Source organism: Mercenaria mercenaria, chromosome 5 (genome assembly GCF_021730395.1).
Source record: "Mercenaria mercenaria strain notata chromosome 5, MADL_Memer_1, whole genome shotgun sequence".
NCBI lineage: Eukaryota > Metazoa > Mollusca > Bivalvia > Venerida > Veneridae > Mercenaria > Mercenaria mercenaria.
This window is the reverse complement of record NC_069365.1, coordinates 41,859,425-41,883,652: the sequence shown is the minus strand read 5'-3', so window position 1 is coordinate 41,883,652 and position 24,228 is coordinate 41,859,425.

Sequence of the window (24,228 nt, the reverse complement as noted above, 5' to 3'; positions counted from 1 at the left end):
TTACTTTGACATCATAAAACTGTTCAATAGTTTTAGGTGCAATTGACTGGAACTACTACAAAAAAATCTTCAAACTCTTTATTTTAAGTTAAGATATTGATTATATCAAGGATATATCGACTTTAATCTCTGAGCTGCGATATTGTTATGCTACTTTATTCAAATTTCCATCAGTACTGATGTAAATATAAGGTGATATTCATGCTATGTAATAAAACTGACATTTTTGCATAATAAAAGTAATGTTGGGGACTGTTGATTTATTTTCAATGACTTTAATTAAAGTCTTGAATATACTGTATGACAGATAGAAACCTTTATCACAGTATCAAGCAGGAACCAGTATGTATCAAGGTAATATTCTGAGTATGCTATCAAGAATAAATCAAATCTATTTTGTAGGATTTTGTAAGAAATTTCTATCGTGGACATTTTTCTACACATATTACAGTTTAATGCAGTATTTTTTGCTTTGATCCCATGATTCCCATCATATGTTATCGTTGCGAATACGATGGCCATAACAGAATTCCATAAACAGCAGCATTTCAATTCCCGAATATGCATTTTCAACTTCATGTTTTATACATTTCTCAACCAAACATATGTGTGATCCGATATAGCGCTGGCTTATGTACAGTCAACAGTTTTACAAACTTTGTTGACATCCAGTCTGTCAGAACTTAAAGTGTTGCAGAGTACTAAGCAATGTTAAGAGGCTTATAATATGTTGAATCGTATTATACAGACAACCAGATAGAGTATATCAGAAATAAAAAGACAACTATTTGCTTCGACGTACAGATGAATAAATCGCTTAAATTAGCTTTTTTATACGAATTTTAGCGGAACGCAAGATAAATATATCCAAGAACTATATGATGCATTTTGCAATGAGCAGGAGTAGACCCATATCATTTGTTACAAATAGCTCTCAAGAAAATACTATGACAACGAAAGAGAAGTAGGCAGCACTCATTTATAATTTAAAGGCTTCGATGCATAGAAAACCAAACTTTTCACCTCCTTGGAATATCTTGTTTTAGATTTGACGCTGAAGTCTGAAACAAACTAACAGTATCATTTTGTACACCAAACATTTTCCAGATTCGCCTTTTTTCTTTCGGAAAGGTTAAACATACTTCGAGAGTTAAAGATGTCCCATATACATCGTTTATTTTATTTAAACATTTGATGTAAAGTGTAAATATTTCTCATCATTTTATTAAAATGTACTAAATATGTTAATTAATTGTGTATGTAGAGTTACATTCATGATCAAATGCAACGCAGTAACAATCGACTGTTAAAATAACTCCCAGATTTCAGTGATAGGATACATCTATGCTGTGTTTTGCTACACATGTATACGTATTAAGTGTGTGCTGTTGTTAACCTTATACATATTCCTGTTAACATATAAAAAAACTTGTTAATTCTTATTTGCATAAATTATGTGTAGTAATTGTTTTTGGGCTCTAATACACCTTTAATAGTTTACGAAGATGGGGCATTAAATTAAACTCCGTGAATACAGAGACGTAAACATAATATAAGGTAATATATTTGAATTGTGAATCCTCCTGGATATCTGTCAGTTCCCTGGACACCAACATGTCTTTGCGAGGTTAATTTCTCATTTATACTTCATTTTATTAACAATGAATTCCAAATCATGTTGTCCATTGAGTATTTTCTTTACAAGATATTTTCGATACATTTATGCAAAATAACCAATAACAGAAGAAAATTTATTTGCCATGGAACCCAAAAAGAGACATATACATTTGTACTAGAATACATTTGAGATAATACTGATAAATTCATGACGCTTCGTTTCTATTCTTGACAGTATTAATTCAATATATAATGCAAAAAGACTTGTTGTCAATGGTATTAATTTCGCAGAAATAAAGTATATTAGGTAAACTAAAACAATTGTCTTGTATTTGGAAGCAAATTATCTCTATCGCAACGCTACGTGAAGGTTTCCGAATTTCAAGCTTTTTATTATTACGTGAAAGTTTCTACATTATTTGTTTACAAACCAAGTTCATTTCAACAAAATAATTCACTCGATTGAGTTCGACTGTACAGGGTTGTTCTTATTAGATAGCACTAACATGAATCAGTTCGCATCAGTACAACCATTAATTCAAAATTTCGCGTTTTATTTCGGAAGAACCACTGTTAATTACAATAAATTTTGTTGTCTACTTTACTTTATTTGACGTAGAATATTCTCCATTTTGCTGACACGCTGTAAAAGATCAGATCATTAATACAATCATAAATGGGTTTATAAAGTGCCTGGAGAAACATTACCTTAAAACAGACTTATAAACTGGACCCAATCTTTTTATCAAAATGTCCCAAAACATTCACGAAAAGTTTAATCAAATTCACATCTCAAATTCATCTACATAGTTTATGTCTTTGCACTACAGGATTCGCTGAAAGGCAAGTACAGAATGAAAACATTCACGCGATTGATGTGTCTGAACTAACGGGACTGCTGCATAGTTCGTATGGAAAAATGATATTCAACAAATTTCTGAACACTGCCTATTTAATGTTATTGTGTAAGGGGCAAGTTTAAATAAATTCTTAACGTGGCAAAAATCCTTTCAAGATACAAACTGAAATAGGAATCGGCGATTTTTTTTGCAGGGAACCTTCTAAATTTGGACATGAAATCATGCTAGGGAAACCATTTTACTTAATTTAATTTGTTTTTCATTTCTTTATCTGATTTTCCACATTTTAAATCCACCTTTAACTTCTTCTCCTGTGCAGCAACGCATGGATCTATACTTGCAAATAGGAAAGATAAACGTTTGTACATGTAATGCTAAACATGTATCATGATATTTTTTCTACAATACGGCAACAAATGAATATATATTCATTCATTAACATCTTTGTAAGCTAACTGAAGTTTAATATCGGCGGACAGCCGTGCGTCAATGTATAACTAGACCTTCATTTTCGTTTACAGCGACATTTTTTTCAATCAATCACTGAATAATCTAATCTGAAAAAAAAATGTTGTCACAGGAAATGTTAATTGCAATTCTAAGTGTCTAACAGAGCAATATAGTCGGGACTTTGATACTGGCATGAATCTATTTAAAAGAATAGAAATACAACAATGACGTAAACGATTTATAATTTCAAACAATCAAATGTATCGATCAAAGTCGAAAGTGGAATATAAATTTGATTTTCTGCTATACTAACTTTGAACTGTTTCTATGTAATATCAACAAAAAAATATTTGTATAAATGTGTTTAGATGTTTGACCATATATATAATGTTTCATGGTCACAATGAATATCATGACGCCCGGTGGACAATAACCCCGCTAAAAATAACCTCGCTGTAAATAGTAAGGTAGAATATTTTTTTACCGACTTCCAATTCAATCTGACATTTTTGTTAAAGAATGGACATAGCTTACATTTACAACTTTTGGTCTAAAACGATCGAAACATTTCCTAACGTTTTCTTCAGTCTAAAATATCGGATCAATTATCAATGAAATAAATGAAAAACAATTTACCTTCCCATTTACAGCGGGGTTGTTTTTCCAGCGTGGGTAATTGTCTATCGGACGTCAGGATAGCCGGTTATCCAGTGTGATAATGTTATTTCATTAGCGGACCATTTTTATGTCAGGCTCACAACATTGAGCATTATAACATGTCATTCCCTGTTTTAAATATACTGTAAGAAAGACACTCGGACCGGAAAGAAAAACAAAACAATAAACAATAAACAAATACCTATGTATGTGTATATCATATTCATATGCATATGGTCGTTTCCATCGCATATGCCTCGTACATTTCCCAGATACAAGAGAATTTATTTGACACAACAGTATAAAACACAAAACATTAGAGCTATTTTCCGACAAGAGCGTTTTTTCCGAGAGACAAGAATTAATCTTGTTGAAGAATGCAACTTTCATTTTCTGTCATGCTGTTTGATGCTTCTTTTTCTTTGCGTTTAAATCGGAATTACACCCCCCACCCCACTACCACCCCAGTTAATCTTCTAGGGTTGAAATATTTTGAAGCACTTAATTTTCTTGAAAATGTGTAGATATTGACTAAATTTAGACAGGACAATTTGCTATTTTAGCGCATCCTAACAAACGTGGAAATACCCCGAGTATACACATGCCAGGTAAACAAACAAAATAACAATATAAGGAAGTGTATCGGAACTATATAGGACTGACAAAAGTCCTTATATCCATCATTTAGATTAATTGCTTATTCTTTCTACACTTTTGGTGTTGTAAGCGACAAACAAAAGCTAATATTAAGGTAGTTCTGCACGTTTGGATCGAAATTATTTCTACAATGTAGAATTTGATTAAACACTGATTTTTCAAAACTTCAGAATATACCTAGAAAATTAAGCAAATAAAAAAGATAGGGTCGTGCGCTTGATTTTTTGCTAGACTGATTTGAAAAATAGGGACCTCACGCAATATTTCATAATGAGAGCCTATGGGAAAATCATAACTTTCTTAACATTTTCGCGAATAGAAATTTTTCTACAATATAGATTTTGATGAAACTTCTCACAGTTGTAGATAAAGACATGGCCTATAATTTGATGAAATATAATATATAGGTACGTGTGCTTATTTTTGAGATAATTGACCATGATTAAAGTAAACCGGACATTTCACGCTAATTTTAGGACGTTATTTTGAATTATTTAACATGTGATATGTTTTAATATCATATTTTGACTTTATAATATAGCAACAGTACCATTGTAATAAATTTACTCACAGGTTGCAATTAATTCATAAAATGATTTTCTGTTCCGTACGCCGAATCCAGTCTTTATTCTAGGTTTTCCGGAAAAATGGCGTCACGCCATCACTTCCGGTTTATCAAACGTGCAGAACTACCTTAATACATACTAGACGTATACGTCCTACTTGTAATACCCGGGTACTTTCATCTGTAATTTTGCAATTAATTGACCGATTTCACCAAAATTTAACACGTACTGTAGAAGATTATGTATAACTTGACTAGTTTATAGTATTTCATGTTTTCACATGCTAAATATCAACACAGTAATTACGAAGGAAGTGTCGCTTAAAACATAGACAATAGTTAACTCAAATAATAATAAAATCTGAATCTGACAACCATCATACAACAAACAAAACTCAACTCTCTTAATCTCTTATATAGATTAAATATGAATGAAACGCTATGATGCTAGCAAGAGAATGTTGGACTCGTATCATGCGATCTGTTAAAATAGTTGCGTTGCTTACAGACTTAAATGCTTTCATGTTATTATATTTTTCTGGTCCTTTGGGATCACGGAGAACATTCAGTTGCACCATTATAGAATTCTGCCTAAGTCTATGCTACAGGGCGTCAGGGGTGTTGCACATATCGTAGGTTGCGTCCTTTGTACAGATTTGTAATTTTCTAAATATCGAAGTAAAAAAATGGTAATTGTAGTTTCTGCTTGAATTTCTTTGTTGTTGTTTTTAAAATACAGTTACTGCATGTCTTGTCATTAAGAGATTCAGTTATGAATATCTGAAGTGTTTTGTCTATGAATTACGCATTTGTAATCTCTAGTAGTCTATGTACTTAAATAGGACGGGGGACATGCAAATATGTAACTCTCATATCGGGTACATGATGTCATAACATCACCTGAACGAGTGTCGTTGTTTGAAAGGTTCATCAATGGCGGTACTTTCAATTTAAAAAAGATAATAGGTAAGGGTAGATTTCTCGGAAGCACAGAGCACCAAAAACACAGCCCCAGAGCCACGCATTTACATAGTAGGCCCACAACAAAAAGAAGCTCTAATGGAAAAGTATTTCAGACGGGTTGCTTCAAACATCCAACAAGTACATATTAATATAAGCTAAATATTGATAAAGGGGAAGGAATTGGTAAGGGGCGAAATGGGGTCGGGGGTGGGGGAGGAATCAGAAGCGGAAAGTTGAACAAGGACGAATATACAAGCGAATGCCATGTTCTATAAAAACAGTCGCACTACAACGTAAACCACAATAGCGCAGACACTCATGTACCAAAGATAAACACACAACGACGATCAACTGAATAACATAGAAAAACGAACAAGCAACACATAAGAAAACAGTAGGGCACCGTTATAGACTCACAAGCTTACAAACGCACCCACACAAGTAGGAAAAAACAGTCAAGTACCGTCTTGGGATTCGGCTGCCAAAACAAAGAGAAGCCACGAAAACTTACTAAAAGTAAAAGGGAAGGGGATGCAAAAAGTAGTGTAAATACAAGGGGAAAGGAGAGGGCAAAAGGGGGAGTGGGCGGAGGAAAAACGCTTACAACAAACAAGAAAGCATACGCAACACACACTTCAAGACGGACAAAACAACCTGTTGAAAATAGGGGCACCGCCTTGGAACGGTCAGTAACCTAAATAAAGGAAACTGAGAGTTTAAACGCGTTTAGGGCATGCCAACCTCGCACTTACCCTATTTTCAACAAGTTAAACAACACAATGTAATTAAAATCCCCGCTGAGAAAGACTCTAACATTAATGCAAAAGTAACAGATAAATAAAGCAAAACATAAAATTAAGGTAAATTTAAGGTACAATTACACCAATGTACTCAACAACTTGTCCGAAGTCAGAGCAACAAGAGCCTAACTTTTAAGGCCTTCTTTTAACTCAAGCTAGAGAACAAATGTGATATCGTTTTACAATAATTAGAAATGCAATACGTATGTTATGAGAAAACGATTTTTGGCTTTGCACAGAGAAATTGGCAATCGATCTTTCTTCAGTACACATGCATATGTCTTGATACAATTCTACAATCCCATAATAACACTGACATAGCATATATAGTTCTGTGCATATGAATAAAGATACGAACTGAACTAGTACTAGTGTACTGATAAAAACTGCAAGCTTTTAAATGTATTTGATAAGCTAAAAAATATAGCATTTTCAGTATAATGGTCTGGATGTGTATTGTCAAAAAAAAACAAAAAAAAAAAAAACAAAAAAAAAAAACGCAACAGTAATCTTCCTAACAGAATAGACAACAAGCTTACATTGCCTCTTAAAGCTGAAAATATTAGTAACTTTCATTATTCATTTTCAGCTTTTGAGCTCTTGTTTACCAGGAAGTATCAGTATTGTTTTTCTATAGATATAATTCCAAAGCAGCTGTTACTGCTGCAACTTAAGTTTCATTACACAAATATCTCATTGAAGTATCGATTCTGTGGCAATAATATGTCTGTGATTTACTGTCCATCATCGTTTATTGGACCAAACATTTTTTGTAGTCAGTTTATTAAAAGGGAGATTAGCCTTGTATACCGACTGAGTGGAATTGTGTTCACATGTCTTATTCTGTTGCTTTCATGTATTGTTGACCGATGGTTCAAAGGTAATATTCCTTTGCTGTTGCATGTTTATGATACTCACATTCATACTGAGACCAGGTATTTCGTTTTTTTAATGTTTATGTTCCTTGTTCACAGAGAGTTAGAGCCTAATGTCTGCTTTACTTTTCAGAAAAAAGTAACGAATTTGGAAACACTTTTTCACTTGTTCAACAAATAATTAAGTTGTAAATTGTAAACAAGATGTTCCAAGGTGAAAGTCGGGTTTTTCCCGACGTAAACAAGAGTGGTAGACTGTCACAAAATACGCCCGTCATCGAACTTGGCCTAATTCAAGGGCCATAATCCATGAGTGTCTGGGGCGATTTTACTGGTTATCTAACTTGGCCGAGATATTATGCCCACAAACATTGTCACCAAGTTTGGTGAAGATCGGATTAAAACTCTTTGACTTACAGAGCGGAAAATGCTAAATTCGCAGATTTCGAGAAATTCAAGGGCCATAATCCAAGAGTGCATGGGGCGATTTGGCTGGTTAACGAACTTGGCTGAGATATTATGCCCACAAACAATATCTGCAAGTTTGTGGAAGATCGGATGAAAACTGTTTGACTTAGATGGCGGACAAGGCTAAATTTGCACTTTTCGAGTAATTCAAGGGCCATAATCCAAGAGTGCCTAGGGAGAATTGGCTGGTCATTCAACTTGGCCGAGATATTATGCCCACAAACATTGTCACCAAGTTTGGTGAAGATCAGATGAAAACTCTTTGACTTACAGAGCGGACAAATTTAATTCGCAGGTTTTCGAGTAATTCAAGGACCATAATCCAAGAGTTCCTAGGGTGATTTGGCTGGTTATCAAACTTGGCCACAAATATTGTCACCAAGTTTGGTGAAGATTGGATGGAATTTGTTCGACTTAGAGGGCGGACAAGGTTAAATTTGCAGATTATGAGTAATTCAAAGGCCAAGAACTCAAGAAGGCCTGAGGCGATTTTGCTAATTATCGAACTTGGCCGAGATATTATGCCCACAAACATTGTCACCAAGTTTGGTGAAGATCGGGTGAAAACTTTCGACTTAGAGAGCGGACATGCTTTCGGACGCCGACCATCCGCCGGCCGCCCGCCACGGGTGTTCACATAATACGCCCCGCTCTTTCAAAGACGGGCGTTTAAAAAGCATTTAAAATATAAGGGTTTTCCTTCTTTATTGCCGTTACATGTTCCTTAGAGCTATTAGTTACAACAGAACGAATTGTTCCTACTCAAATGAGATTTAGATTATTCTTTAACAATACAGAAATTGAATTCAGAATACACATATGCTTCAGATGATATTTTAAGAATATTATACTCAGTTTATTTGTTTGTTTTTGGTTAAGCACCGTTTACCAACAGTATTTCAGTTATGTAACAGCAAACAGTTAATGTAACAAGTGTTCCTTGATTCTGAACCAGTACTACCCTGTTCTCCGCAAGTATCTACTAACTTATCCGCATTAAATTGAAGTGGACAGACGAATGATGCCAGACACAGTGTCTTTTATCATATCGTCACTGAAAAAATCCAGCTCACCTAAGGATCGGACTCCTGATCCTGCGACTCTCTATACTGAGCTGAGCAGACGGGTAAGATTTTATTCAGGATATAGATATGCGTCATATGATTCTTTAAGGATTGGTAAATTGTATTCATAATTGGATATTTGTCTTTACTATTTACCTTAGCCATTCCTCAAGAATTCAATTAAATAAAAAAATGGAATAAACAGCTCTCGGTGTTATATCAGTAATCTTCGTTGCCGAAGTCTTAAAAGCATCATGATGTATCCATAATATCTAGATATAGAAGTAAATTGTTTATTTTATATCTGACGTACTTGTCCTTGCTCGAGTTAAAACTGTCTTTATACTACGCCGAATATAAATCGAGTCAGGAGAGTTACTGCGTAGCAAGTATAGCGGGGAATGTGCTACTTAGCATGTTTCTGCAAAGGAGTATGCCTCCTGATTTGTGTTTATTCTGTTTGAAACTGAGATATAGAACTCAGTTTTACTACATTTCTGGTTTTTTGGGAGCCCATTCAGTGTTTGTGTACAATAGAAGTCTGGCGGTAGGGACCATGAGAGGTGTTCATTACCTCTCATGAACAGACTCAGACAAACCGAGTTCGCTTCTTTTGTGATCGTTTACATCCTATGCTTTCACAATATCTTTTTTATATATTAATTTTATTAAATATTATAACAGTCGTCTTTAAGTGGCATGCGGCGACTGTTAAAGTGTCCCTGTACTTGAGCTCATACGTGTTATATTTTTGAACCAGTGGGAGTCGATTCAATGATTTTGTATAACAGATTTCAGCTTAAGCCGATGACTGTGGCACATTACATTACCTCCCGTGAACAGACTCAATCATTCGAGTCTGCTATTTTATTGTTTGGTTACTGTCTATGCCACCAATGAAACATCTGGTAGACTTTTAATTAGAAATATATGTTAAAAGTGACACAGAAGTGCCAAGAGGTTCAGTGTAACTTTTATTAATTAACAAAAGTTCACACAAAGGAAATCAGCTGCAAAATAGATTAGATTAGATTTTGATTTAACCTTACCTTATAAATTATCATAGTGATTGTTAATACGCAAGATTGTTCATATACGTTGCTATCTGTTTTTGGACACTTTGAAAAGCCTTTGTTTATTTGGAGACATTCTCCCTCAAAGAATTTTGTTTACACTTTACTTACATGGAAATACTTTATTTAAGTTAGCAAGTTTCTCACTCCGGTCCTCTATGAGTCACTCTTGATACTGAAACATTTACACGTATTTAAAGTTCTAATTTCAGTACATATGACTTACGCTAGTACTGAAATAAATATGATTTATTAATTACAAACAACCTTCCTTGGGATGAATTTATAAATGTTATCAAGAGAACTATTAATACAAATATTATAATAGTGACATTTGTAGTAATCAAAGATACTTTTCTATGATAGAAATAGTTGACTTGTCATTGCTCAGTCTTTTATGTCTGATTTTACTTTATATTACTTTATTATTATATTATAAATATTCTGCGAAATGTGACGTGTATTGCACAAATAAATACGGACAGAAACTATTTTGTACTTATTGGAAATGCTATTCTGTAGTACTACTTTCGGTAATACTCATTGTGCGCTTTATAACTAGTTGTCCGGCTAAAATAAAACAAATATTCGAAATGCAGGCAAGATCACATTTGGCATCTATGATCCAGGCTTGGCAAAATGCAGTTCAGCCGACTTCAACATCATATCTCCTTTAAACATTAAAAAAAAAAAATTAGTAAAACAGACCACCTGGTAACGCACTGGAGTATTGCTTCTAGTATCAAACCAGTTCAATACCTAAAAATATTCCGACACATGTTTCCGGAAAATATTGTCCTATCCATAATTCAATATTTTAAATTGACAAAGAAAGCATAGAAAGTTAATTATTAATGTTTTATGCTTAGTACGAGTATTTGTTGATTGTGTCGGGGAAAACCTATAGCATTACTTTTATCTTATGACAGACATTTTATTTGAGTCTGTCTTTTTACGATAAATTGGCTTAAGAGACTCGGACAATCAAAACGCATGCTGTATGATTTATTTTCTTTAATACAAGCGTGCCAATATCACTGTGTCGGCTATATCTCGCACTGTGAGACACTATGTGACAACAGTTTATTGAATAAAAGGTGTAACTGTCCAAATCCATGATAGATAAACGCAATGTCACAGTAAATGGAAACCGAAATCCCTGTAATGAATACGTTGACGCTTATTTTTACTTTGGAATGAAACAATGAGAAGTTAATGAATGAATACATTGCAACTTTGAAATTAACTTATATGTACAGATTGCGATTGGTTCAAAGCAAGCAATTTTGTATAGAACGAATAAAATGCAATGTATAAAAGAACTTGTACAAAAGAACTTGTCCATATTCTCAGGTTATGGTTATTTTGTCCGTTGTATGTGTTGTCCTGCGTGTTGTGGCGTTAATGTTTGTGACGCCCTTTCTCAGTTCCCCATTTTCCCCTTTATATCCACGTTTTTAATGTTTTCATTATAATAATAATAATAGCAGGGCCGACAGCGTCGCATTACGGTTAAACGTGTGAAAAACAAAATGAATAAAACTGTGTTAAGAATTACTATCGAGTTGAAAATTCGTGGTACTTTTTTTGAATCGGTGTTGTTCGGGTTTCTTCCAGCACACAACGCTCATAGTAATTAATCAGTAAGATGTCAGTAGACGCTTGCTGTTTACGGTTGACAAAAGCGTTTCGCTTACTGCTTTGAACGTTGAATAAAAATGTAAATGAGCGTCTGAAGATAAGAACTTAGTGCTAAATACATTTTCTACGAAGAAAAAAAGGATAAAATACAATATTTTCAATGCGAAACGATTTTCATCACGCTTCCATAACTGAAATTTATTATATATACTTATATTTGTGTTGATGACGTCATACTTCCACACTGGTACAGTGGTTAGCGAGTTGGCGTTGAAAACCAAAGGTCGGGAGTTCGATCCTCACCATATGCATTTTTTTTATTGTTTTTTTATTTCAGTTTTTTTTTGTATTTATTTATTTATTATGAGTTTTAAAAGCATTGTAAAAAAATAAGGTCATTCATGTGAAATTTAACAAGTGTTTTGTTAGTGATGTCAGGTTCCAAAGTACTGTCTGTAGATAAAACTTATTTTTAAAAAAAGGTTTTGGGATCAGAATATACAGGCATTGAACTGTGAAAAGCACATAATGCTCTTCTCCTCATTCACATTTATTTCATCCACAAGCTTAAAAATCACTGACCAGAGTTTATTACTAGGAAAAAAAAACTATTGCCAATGAATTATCAATAAACATCAAAAAGGCTTCTACTACCATTCCTATTCTATACCAGTAGCGCTAAAAGATTAACAATAAAAATGTCATAGACACCTAAGTTCATATTACGTTTGATAATACGTTTGAAGCTTTACATATTTCTTCTACAGTGTCAGTATGTGGGCAGTGTTAACTACACTCAATGCTTCTTTGGAGTGTACCGTTTTATTTGGTGTCAGCTGCGCATCCTATAATTTCAAACTTTAGGAGTCAGCAAAATGAATTCTAGAGTGGAGATTTTATGATGAAAAACTTGAATAGTATTTCAAGCCTTTTCATTCGTTGCTACATTTTAAGGTAACAGCCGGTGGAAATAATTCTTAATGATAATCGATTTTTTTTTCCAGATGATTTTTAGTGTATATATACATGTATAATATTTCAAATTTGACATTATTATAAATATTATTGATACTTTACTAATGTTACGTATGTGAGTCTGTTGTGAACATGTTTGGATCTGATTTTGGGACTTACCTTTTTACTATTCAAACCAAATGCTTGATTCTGAAGTAAATTTGTAATGGAACACTGAAACACGCAGCATATATACATAAAACCTGCAGAATAATTTAATATCCTATTTGTTTGTTGTAATTACCGACATTTTCACGTTTTTGATCCATTATCATACATGTAAACTATCCTTCATTTCGCGTAATTTCCATTGCTATATTAAGAGAAACTTGCTTGATAGAAGTACGGATCTAATTCTCTTTTGACCCTGTAGTACAAACTTTATGGTAGAAGATTGATTGGTCAACTCTCCGGAGAAAAATATGGGTTTAATAATCCATTATCACGAACCTTTGGTCGTATTTCCCAGCTTGATAGAAATATAATTCGATAATTTTATGTGCCCGTTACTCTCGATAATTATGTTAGATCTTTTATGATTGCCGTTAACCCTTACCCTGCTAAATTTCTATAATGCACTTGTCCATCTTTCAATTTGGACCATTAACTGTAAAAGGGGTGCTTACCAAAACGATACTGACTGAATGGCGAACAGTGAAGATCATGCTCAGACTGCATAGATGTGCAGGCTGATCATGATCTACACTGGTCGCAAAGGCAGAATCAATCGTGTCCAGCATGATAAGGGTTATTTCTTAGACTTCTCATAATGACTGAATAATATTTAAATTCCGTAACTGTAGAAACGGTAACACTAAATTCATACAAATATTTCAAGACGTTTCAATCTTAAAGTGTTATCAAACTTTAAATTTGCCGAACTGCTAGCAAATGGTTATACCTGTTTGGATTTCATGTCTTCTGTCTGTATACTAGTACATGTTTTTGCTATATTTGAGTTGAGTTGTTTGGATTTCATACCGAACATAATTGACGTCTCTGATTAATTTATCAATTCACTTGAAAGAAATAATTGTTTAAAGCACGATGACGCTTGTATGCAGTATAGCGAAGCTCAGATCTTTCCGTTCTATCTGGTTAAACATCTCCCTCCACAATGTGGTCACTAAGAAAATTAAAAGATGTGACAGCTTCTTCGGTCAAAGGATACAGCTTGTTATAGCACACTGATATGATATGTACATATATGACTTGTGTATTCAACTCCTCATACACTTTTTATCAAACTTAAATAAAACTTGTTATCAACATAAAGTGGACATGTGCATAAGCAGGACTGTTAAATATTCACTCTTGAGTTACATCACTTTTAGATTTAACAATATCACGACACTCAACTCCTCCTTCAGAAATTGTTCAATTCAAAGAAATTTATTTGAAGCGGGCATGCGCCTATTGTCGGACTGTCATACCGATTACCTATTTAGTTATACCCATTTCCTTGCTCTTCAAGATCTAATAACCACGTTTGTTCATTGTGTACCCAACGTCTCTTTAATTGTTCATCCAATTCAAATGAAGTAAAGTTTGCATCATCAACATGACGTGAACACGCGAATATATCTGATTTTTTCCTGAGTTATGGCGTTTTCTGGACTTGAAAATATCACAAAGACATTTAAATTGTGTACTTCTGCTACAGTTTCCACCCAATTAAAATTAAACCTAGTATTTATCGTCAACATGACGCGGACGTACGAATATTGTTAGAATTTTATGTCTAAGTACAATTTGGAATCAGACAGTTTTAAGAGTTTATAACATTATTCTGTCAAGCATTTGCAGGCAATGTTGAGATCATTCTCGCAGGTAATTATTATATTTCATACGACTACTTTCACATAAATTTTGTGTTATTTTGCACTGTAATAATCAAACTCATGAAATTTAAAAGATATGATCTCAGTCTGAAGACATAAATGCTTCCAGAACATTCACAGAATATCATGTGAAGGCGAGAAAGTCAGAAAATAATTTTTGGGTGGGGGAGTGTGTGGAGAGGTGGGTTGGTGGGCAGGTGGTGATGGTGAAGGTGTGGATAGGGGTTGGTGGGGGTGGAGGTAGGGAATGTGTGAATGGGTGCGTTGGCTGGTGGGTGGAATGTGGGGAGGGTGAGTTACTTTATAACAGAAACTGTTTTCTGTGTTTTTATGATGTTGTTCAATGTCTAGTCTTTATTTCAAATTTTACTTGCATCTGTCATCTACAGTTTATCAATTAAATATAGTTTGAAGACCGAATTACCTGGAAAATATATATGACAGCGTTACCGATCCATAATGACCTCAAGATATATATAGGTTACGAAATATAATGATACAAAGCGTATATCATTTTGTGCCCGGAAAATCATACACCTTGTACGTAAGCACACTCTCGAAAAACTGTGAAAATTTGTATTTTTTTCATTTATATTATTTTTGTCATCAAACTGGACCGATTTTACTCACCTATGTCAGCTCCAGAACGCCAAATGAAATTTTGAAACGTAACTGGTAAATGAAATCCTAAAATGTCAACTAGTTTTTAACTCGTTAAATTCATCTTAAGTTTGTCAATATACAGTATGTTACGCAAAGTTTCATAACTTTGGTAATATTTAGAGACCGGGTTTACAATTTTACAGTTTGATCCTCCAAATCAGTAATAGGGACTTTCGTGAATTTTGGCTTTATATGGGTTGTAGTAAGAACATTTCTTATATTAAGACATAATTTTAAGGCTATTAATTATTTTTCACTGTATGAAAATTTTTACTCAAAGAAATGATATTTGTTTTTTATTTACATAAAGCTACATAGGAAAAGTGCTAACTAAGATATCTAGAAAAAATTATAACTGTCCGTCTACTCATTTTTTTTTTTAAAAAGTGGGATATATTCAAAGGCCAACATTTGTAATGGAGATTACCCAATCAAAATTGGTTTCGCGATAAATGCGACGCTAAACAGGATATTTTGAGAATAAATAAGGAAGTATTACGACTGCTATAAAGTGATTTATAAATATAAATGGTATTGTCCTGCAAACATTGTAATATATTCTGTTGAATTTTTGACATTTTCAGATGCAAAAGAAATCAAACGGCCTGAATTGCATTCTATTTCACAAAGAGAGTTTGGAAATTTTCCAAGAAACTTTATATGACACGTTTTACATACTAATCTCTGGTGTTTTCATAAACTTTCTTTCCAAATTGTTATTAATTTGACAAACTCAAATTAAATTTATCTTTAAGATACAGCAGGCTAATTAGTAGCGTGTAAAACACACCTTAAAACTAGAAATCTAATTTCCGCCTTTCCGCCATATTAGTTATATAGCGTGATTTGCCTTTTTAGTCAAAGTGGAGGCAATTTTATTGGGAATAAATCCTTCTCTCATGGTAAACTTGAAAGCCTAATGCATTTTATTAAGAGTAATAACACTTAACTGAATTGATTCATTTTGGAGCTGTTATATGGGATTAAATTCTTGGCATGTAAAAGCATAGCCGGAAACAGCTGATGGAAATACAGATGAATTCAGAAATATATTGAAATCACACGAATAGAAAACATTTTTATCAATGGAATTGTCAGTAAGATTTAACAGGATGGTAGTTCTTCAATTTTAAAGAAATATGTTAAATCGACATTTTATTACGAAAAAAAAGAACATTGCGAATAAACTTGCAATATGAACATATTTCTCATGCATTTTATTTTTAGATGAATTCAAAAGAGTTTCCAATGACGTGATTTTAAATCTGCTCAACTTTAACCATTTTTTTTTTGCTTCCTTAATTCATTTTATGTTTGCAGTTTGCCATTGGTTACATTTTGTATACACGGAAATTCATCATGTAATTATTATAAAAATTGATTAGTAATATCATAATTTAGTGGTTCCGTCAATCATTCCAGAAACTGCCGTCACAATGTAGTGACCATTTCTGACGTTTGTTTGCAGTTATCTATAATTTTACTCTAACTGCATATTTTTGCAAAAATAGCAAACCAAGTGTATGAATTCTGTGAGAAGGAGAAATATTCATCTGTACCATTGTGTATGCGTAAACAGTTTCACATGTCAATATTTCCATGCGCAGTGCTGTGTGTGAGTCTGTGATCTTTGAATGTGGCTTTGGACTTCTGTCCTCGTTTTTCAATTGCACAAAAATACCCACAAATACGCGAATAAATTCAACAATGTTAATATTACAGTCATCTAGCTATTCTAAGAAGTAAAATTGTGCAAGCTTCTCTGCATTATTGCTGCGTCTATGACCATTAAATAATTTAATTCCAGTCCGCTTTATTAATACCACCTTTAGGAGAGACACACAATAAGCCTTAAAGTTAACAGTACTTTATCTTTATTCACAGAATAAGTTACTACTGTCCAAAACAAAACTGACAGCCTCAACAGCAAGGTGGTCTGTGTTCAATAGTTGCTTTTAATACAGGTTTGATTGTAGTATGATGCTTATACAAAGGACTTGCATTACTCATTGTTTTCAAAAAGCCTACACTGTAATAGAATAAAGCTTCTCTGGTCAAAAACATAATTGTTATCATGCAAAAAGAAACGTTCGTTTTTATCATGTAAAATAAACATAACAGAAACTATTTAATATATTAGAGCAGAATTAGAGATTTAGTGTTAAATCTATGTTTGTTAATTCCGACATTTAACTTGAATGTTGCGTTTAGGTTTTACCTGAGACTGGTATCCAAGTCAAGCTTTGTCTTCTATATGTCAACTAGATCCTTATTCGAGCTAAGATGAATTCTTAATAATTAAAACTTAGCTAAGTTAGTTTCTACAGCTTCAGTCTTCTTCTATATTGATTTATGATCAAAGATTTGTTAGACACACATTTCTATTGAATATTTACTTGATTTAAGCGGTATATTTGTTTGTTGTATTTCATTTTCTTAGTTTATTACTTCAACGAAATTGTCGGAGTTGTCAATAATAGACTTCGACTGATTGCTTTATAATTTGTTTTCTTAAATGTAACCACACAAATATCAATGTCCCGGCTGTATCTCGTTCTATAAGACACTCAGGACTGCTTTTGATACAGCTGTACTTCTCGCGACAACATTTTACAAATTGGAATGTGTAACTGTTAAACTCGATGATAGATAAATGCAATGTCGCCGTAAATGAAAAACGAAATCCCGGTAATGAATACAATGGAGCGTATTTGTCTTTCGGAATGAAACAATAGCTTGCATTTACAACAGTTGATTAATTGATGTAATACAATTTTCTGACCTCTTGGAAAAAGGAACTTTCAGTATTATGTAGAAAAAGAGATTGGTTCAATGGACGTGGATTTGTATGGATATAATACGTTGGACTCTAAGCGTATCGATCACAGTTTCGGATTAAATGCGTTGTACAAAGAAACGTGGCCAGACGTTGTTTTCTTAAACCAATGCTGACTACTATACCTTTTCAAATGTCCAATTTTAAATCTTCTCGCAGCGTCATGAATGGCAAGGCGATTGCTTGATTAGGTTTTTTATCCCCTTTAAACGTTGTACATTATAAAAACGTAACTCAAAATTGAATTTGTTACGATGTACATAAAAACAAAGAATAATAAGAATTGTTAATGTTTTACTATTTTACAGTTCTGCTGAAACATCTTTTCTCGATATTGATGCACATGTTCATACGCAAGCCTACCTTCTTACCCGCAATTTACACTTCCCTTACAGTTTTTGTTGTAGATTGGTGGACCAACCGTCATGAGAAAATATATTCAATAATTCAATATATATATACGATTCCATTTTTATCAATTAAATTGTTCATACGTTAAAATTGAAAAATATTTATGAAAGAAAAAAGTTAGTGACAGCAAATGTGTCAAATCGATATTTTCTTACTCTAAAACTAATCTTACAATAAACATATCTTGGAAATAGTTTATGCGCGCTACACACCAACTTTCGTCAATCCGCAAATTATGAGAGTTTTACGTGACGTCTGAGCTAGTATTCAAGCAGAATGTCGAGCTCTTATGGTTTCTTGAGATTATCATTAAACTAAGAAATAATTTTGAGATATGACATCCCTTTGACATGATATATTGCTGACATATGAAAATGACACAAGCATGAAATAATAAGAAAACATTACATAGACTACTTTTTATTGTCAAAAATACATGCTACATTAAAAACTTTTTCTTGTGTATAGGAAGACACGCTATATCTCGAAACAATTAAGTACAGACGTCGTTTAACTTTTGATTCTTTTGTGTTTTTTTTATTATTTTAACTTACTGTATGTGTATGTGTGTAGAAGGCAATCATAGCATCTTTATTTCATATAAAAACTTAAGGCGGACGCTCTACCACTAGGCTACCGAGGCGGTTGTAGATATTTAGCGGATAAAATTAAAAACATTGGAATGCACTGTTACAGTGGTGTAGGTCTCTCCTCAAAACAATTCAGCAATTAATATAACTGTCATATATGACTTATTTGTAACATATACATGAATTATCAACAGGATGTACCTGCATTCTTGATTATTTCACAATGAAATACTGCACAGGAAGCTGTTGTTTTTTGGTGTGTGTGTGTGTGTGTGTGTGTGTGTGTGTGTGTGTGTGTGTGTAAACAGTCATACAACTGTTATGTGACTAAAAGGTAAAAATAAATATTTAAAACCACTTCTCTTCATCACATTAATTAAAGTAACAAATTAGAAGAGCACAGCTATTTGAACGATATAGATCTAAATAACAAAAACGGTCCCATTTGGTAACAGTGACGTCATAGTTCTTTCATTATAGTCACAACCAAATTTTGATTATATGACATACTTCTGTTGAAAATGACTGAATGCATATTGATTTAAGCTAACTCTCTTTACATTTTACAGATTAATTGCTACCGTGACACTCGCAGAATACAAGAAAAGTCGTTTTTTTAAATATAGTGCCTGGAAAGAAACAAAAACTCATAGAAGGAAGAAAATCAAATAAGCCCTAATCATCACACAAAAGGACGTAATCCGCGACTGCCTCTTGATAGTGAGAATTAAACTAACAGTAGAAAGCTAAATCCGTATGAGTGATTATATTCCTTATAGGAGAGAATATTTTCTTCTGTTACTTTATGACCTACATTTGTCGACTTCTTTATTGCACCAATTTCATAATATATGACTGACTTCCTCTATTGAAATTCCTCAGTAGATCACACGATTTGATATCCATTGTTTATGAGAAGAAACCTAAATGGTAATCAAAACTCAAGCAATTTGGCGTTCATAAAACTAGCACTTAACTTATCTGTATTAAGGAAATTTCAAGAAAGGATATTTCTCTTTTATATTTCTAGCTACAATGATATTGTATTTCAGTTACAGTAGACAAAACAGACTATCTATAAACAATCCCTACATGAATGCAATATGTTTGTCCGTTTAATACAAAGGGTACATACATTTATAATGTCTTAATCAACAGTCGCAATCAAACGCAGTTGATGAGATACAAATCAAACAGTCAGGAGAATAAATCTGTAATAGTCGGCTTATACAGTTTTTAACCTTTGGCCTGCTGGCGGCAAGTTATTCTGCCTTTGCGACCAGTGCAGACCAAGATCAGCCTGCACATCCGTGCAGGCTGATCATGGTCTGCGCTGTTCGCTATTCAGTCAGTAAGTTTTCAGTGAACACCCCTTTGAATAATAAATGGTACTGCCCATATTGAATTATGGACACGTCCATTTAAGAAACATAGCAGGCTAAGGGTTAAATCGCCTCTGGATACTGTCTCATAATATTATTTTCTTCCTTATTTCCGTACTGTTTTGCCAAGAACTACAGGTAGCAATATAAGAGTTTTTTTTACACTTTAGCTAGTGCTTTTCGGGGATGTTTTCAGTTTCGGCGCAATGAGTTTGTACCATTATACTATTGAAACTTATTAAGTTTTATTATGATATAGTATTATGAATGAAACTATATAGTGCTGACCATAGACTCTCGTCGTTTATAATTCTTTTCAACCCGTTCAATGAATGCAATATTGAAACTGAACTCACATAATGTTCTCTAGTATAAATAGTTACACTGCTGACAGAATATAACGATTTCATGTTACTATATTATTCTGGTCATTTCTGATCATGGAGAACATTCAGTTGTACTATAATGGAATTCAATTTTAGCCTGTACTTGGGGGCGTGAGGGATGTTAAGTCAAACCAGGTATGCTGCTATGCTGCTAGGCTGCGTTCTATACTTTGAAAGGATCTTTGAACGAGAATAGTCATATCTGCTGAAGGTCATATGCAAATACCACGTATTGTAATTTTCAAAGCGGTGTTATTAAAATCTTCTTTGAGTTCTTATTTTCAAAATATAATTACTGCAAGCCTTTTCAATACATAAAACATTAGTGGGACAACCAAATACATGTATATCTGTAATTTCCTTTTCCGTAATTGTTAAGTTATTTTTAGATAAAAGAAATAGACATAAGAAATCAATATCTTTGCAACTTCACGTTAAGAAAAGGATGTGATATAATTATGTACAACCTATTTCACTCAAACATTTTAACAAGAATTCACGATATTTATAGGATGGGAAAACGTCTTCTCTATAAATGTGACGAGCGAGTGGAATTGTGTGATTCGTATGTCTTGTTGCCTGTACGTTTTGATGACCGATCGGTCAATGCTGTTGCTGTTTTATGTTTATGACGTTTCCTTTTATACTGCGTTAAATAAAGTTTTTTACGCTTTTTTTCCTTGTTCATACACAGTTCAAATTTAACGTCTTATTAGACCTTTCCGAAAAAAATAAAATCTAAACAATATAGGGTATAAAAACATTTCTCTCGTGAAACAATAATTAAGTTACAAGTGTTATTACAACTATAAAAAGGTGTTCCTATATGAAAATCGGGATTCCTTACATAAAAAGAAACATTAAAGTATTAAAGGTTTCCTTCTCTATTGCCCTTATATGTTCCGGAAAGCGGTTAATAACAGCTGCACGGGCTTTTCAACCTCAAAAAAGCTTTAATCTATTCTTTAAAGATAGGAAATTGTACTCATATTGTTCTATTGTTTTGGATCTAGTGCCGTTTTTCTCTACAGTATTTAACGGTTGACAGTTACTTTAACCAGTACTTCTTGATTTCTGTCCCAGAAATAACCTGTTATCTAGTTCTCTGCAAGTATCTGCTAATTCGTCACACGGATCAGATGTGGAGGACGGATGATTTCAGACAAACATTGAATCTCAGATAACTGAACATATTCATATAGAAAAAATCGTAATAATAAAGTGCAAAATATATCATGTTCTGTTTTATCTTATTATTCATAAACATATAACACAACATAAAAAAAGAACGGGGTCACCTATGGACCAACACAGTTAATGATATTTCCATCAGAAATGATATACTCTATTTCTAATGCCAGGTACGTTAACTAAAAGTTTATCCTTGTCAGTAGCAGTACAATTTTGCAAATGTGTCAATTGGTTTTTTTATTTATTTTGTTTTAATATACCCTAAGAAAAAGACATCAAACATTTTGTATGTTTCATAATTTGTTCATTTGGTTTTCATGTTAACTTATGTTAATAAGGATTAACATTGAAAAATTGAGAAAGCAATTGTTTAATTCATTTAACTGCTGTTTTGATAGTTATTTTTTGACTTTTTTATTTAAAAACGAAGATTAAACATTGATAATTTAAAAACACATATATGTTAATATCTTAACATATTTATGAACAATTTTTAAATCGCTTTATAAAGACTGTTATTGTTAACGTACCTGACGTAAGGTCTTACAAAAACAAAATATCTAAATTGTAAAAATATGCAGCAAAGTGACTAGAAAAACATCTTCTTTGATGTCGATTTAAATGTAGGCTAGAAACAACATATTAACAACTTTCAAATCTCGCATTAACACAAATTACAATGATATTTTAACGTACCTGACCTTAATGTATTTTTGGCCAGAAAGTAACATATAAATTCAAAAGGAACAATTTTGATTAAGCATTTTTGTGATAATTTACAAATGCTTGTCAAAAAACCGGTATATTTACTGTTCACTACCTGAAAACTTCTTGTAATGACTCAAGTATTTATGTTAACGTACTTGACATATTTATCTATGTTTCGTAATTTAAAAACTTCATATTGTTAAACACATCTAACAGTTACTTAAATTGTTACTAAAATAAACAAACAATGTAACAATTAAAACCAAAACTGGTTGAGCTTAGAATACATCAGATTGCTTCTGATGCTGTCACTAGTCGCTATCAGAGTCCAAATAGTTATAATCGTTTTCATCAAGTTTGAATTGACGCCTACTCTTGCTACTTGCTTTTGGTTCTTCTATTCTTCGAATAATCTGATCAAAGTCAACATACTGTATATCTGGTTTCATTGGCCATTTAAATAATGGATGGCCGCCCTTTCTACTCGTTTCTTCCATAAACGAAACCTTAACATCTTGTTTACTTTCATTAATCGCAATTATTTTTGCAGGATATATAGAACCTCATCCCACTTTACAAGAGCATAACTATCAATTATCGGCAAACAAAAAGATGCTCCTTCTTTCTCAGATGTATTTTGCTCTACTTGGACAGGATCACTTTGGCTTGTTCTCATCACTTTTATTCTATCTGTATTCTCACCCTCGGTTTCATCTGACCTTCTATCTTTCTGTTTCTATCGCTCGGACTTTGAAGCTCTGTCGACGGGGTCAACACCGACTTCCAATGTCCACAGGGCTCTCCGGTCAAACAGGTTTTGCAATAGCAAGATACTTCTCCGGTGTATAACATTTTTTCTACTGGGAAAACGGCATCTAATTTCATTGTTCCGGGTATAGTTTTGGGATTTCTGGTTTCTAGCTCTTTAGCTGTTTCTTCGTATTCTGATCCGGTATAGAAAATATATTCAATGCTTTTTCTCTGAGTTTTTGCCCACTGGAAAAAATCTGTTGCGTCCTGGATGTTAACTTTACCTTGCTTACAGGCTTCTGCTGCTTGACGTTTTGCGACGCCACCTAGGCCGTCGCATGGCCCTTTCCCATGTCCTGACTCAAAGTAATTCTATCTAGCTTGAACATTAAACAAATCAACGTGATGTTGCACAATGTCAATAATATACTTATTCCTGCATTGGGAGGAGGGGCTGTCAGTCCAATAGTGGACAACTTTCAAATCAGGTAATAATGACTTCAATTCTGGTACAAGCTTCTTCAGAATAGTGTATACAGCTGTTGAATTATGATTTGTCACATCAGAGACAAAAAAAAGTTCCTATGCTCTAGCTCTTCCTTTCTATAATAAACGACAACTGGGTGAAGCGTAACTGCAGTACTATTCCAATATGCGCTTTGCACCTCATCGGCATTGCTGCACGTAAAATTCTCTGAAAAATCCATATGGACAAGTATTTCATTCCCTGGTAAATCAGCCTTAAGTTCTCTTATAGCTGTATACT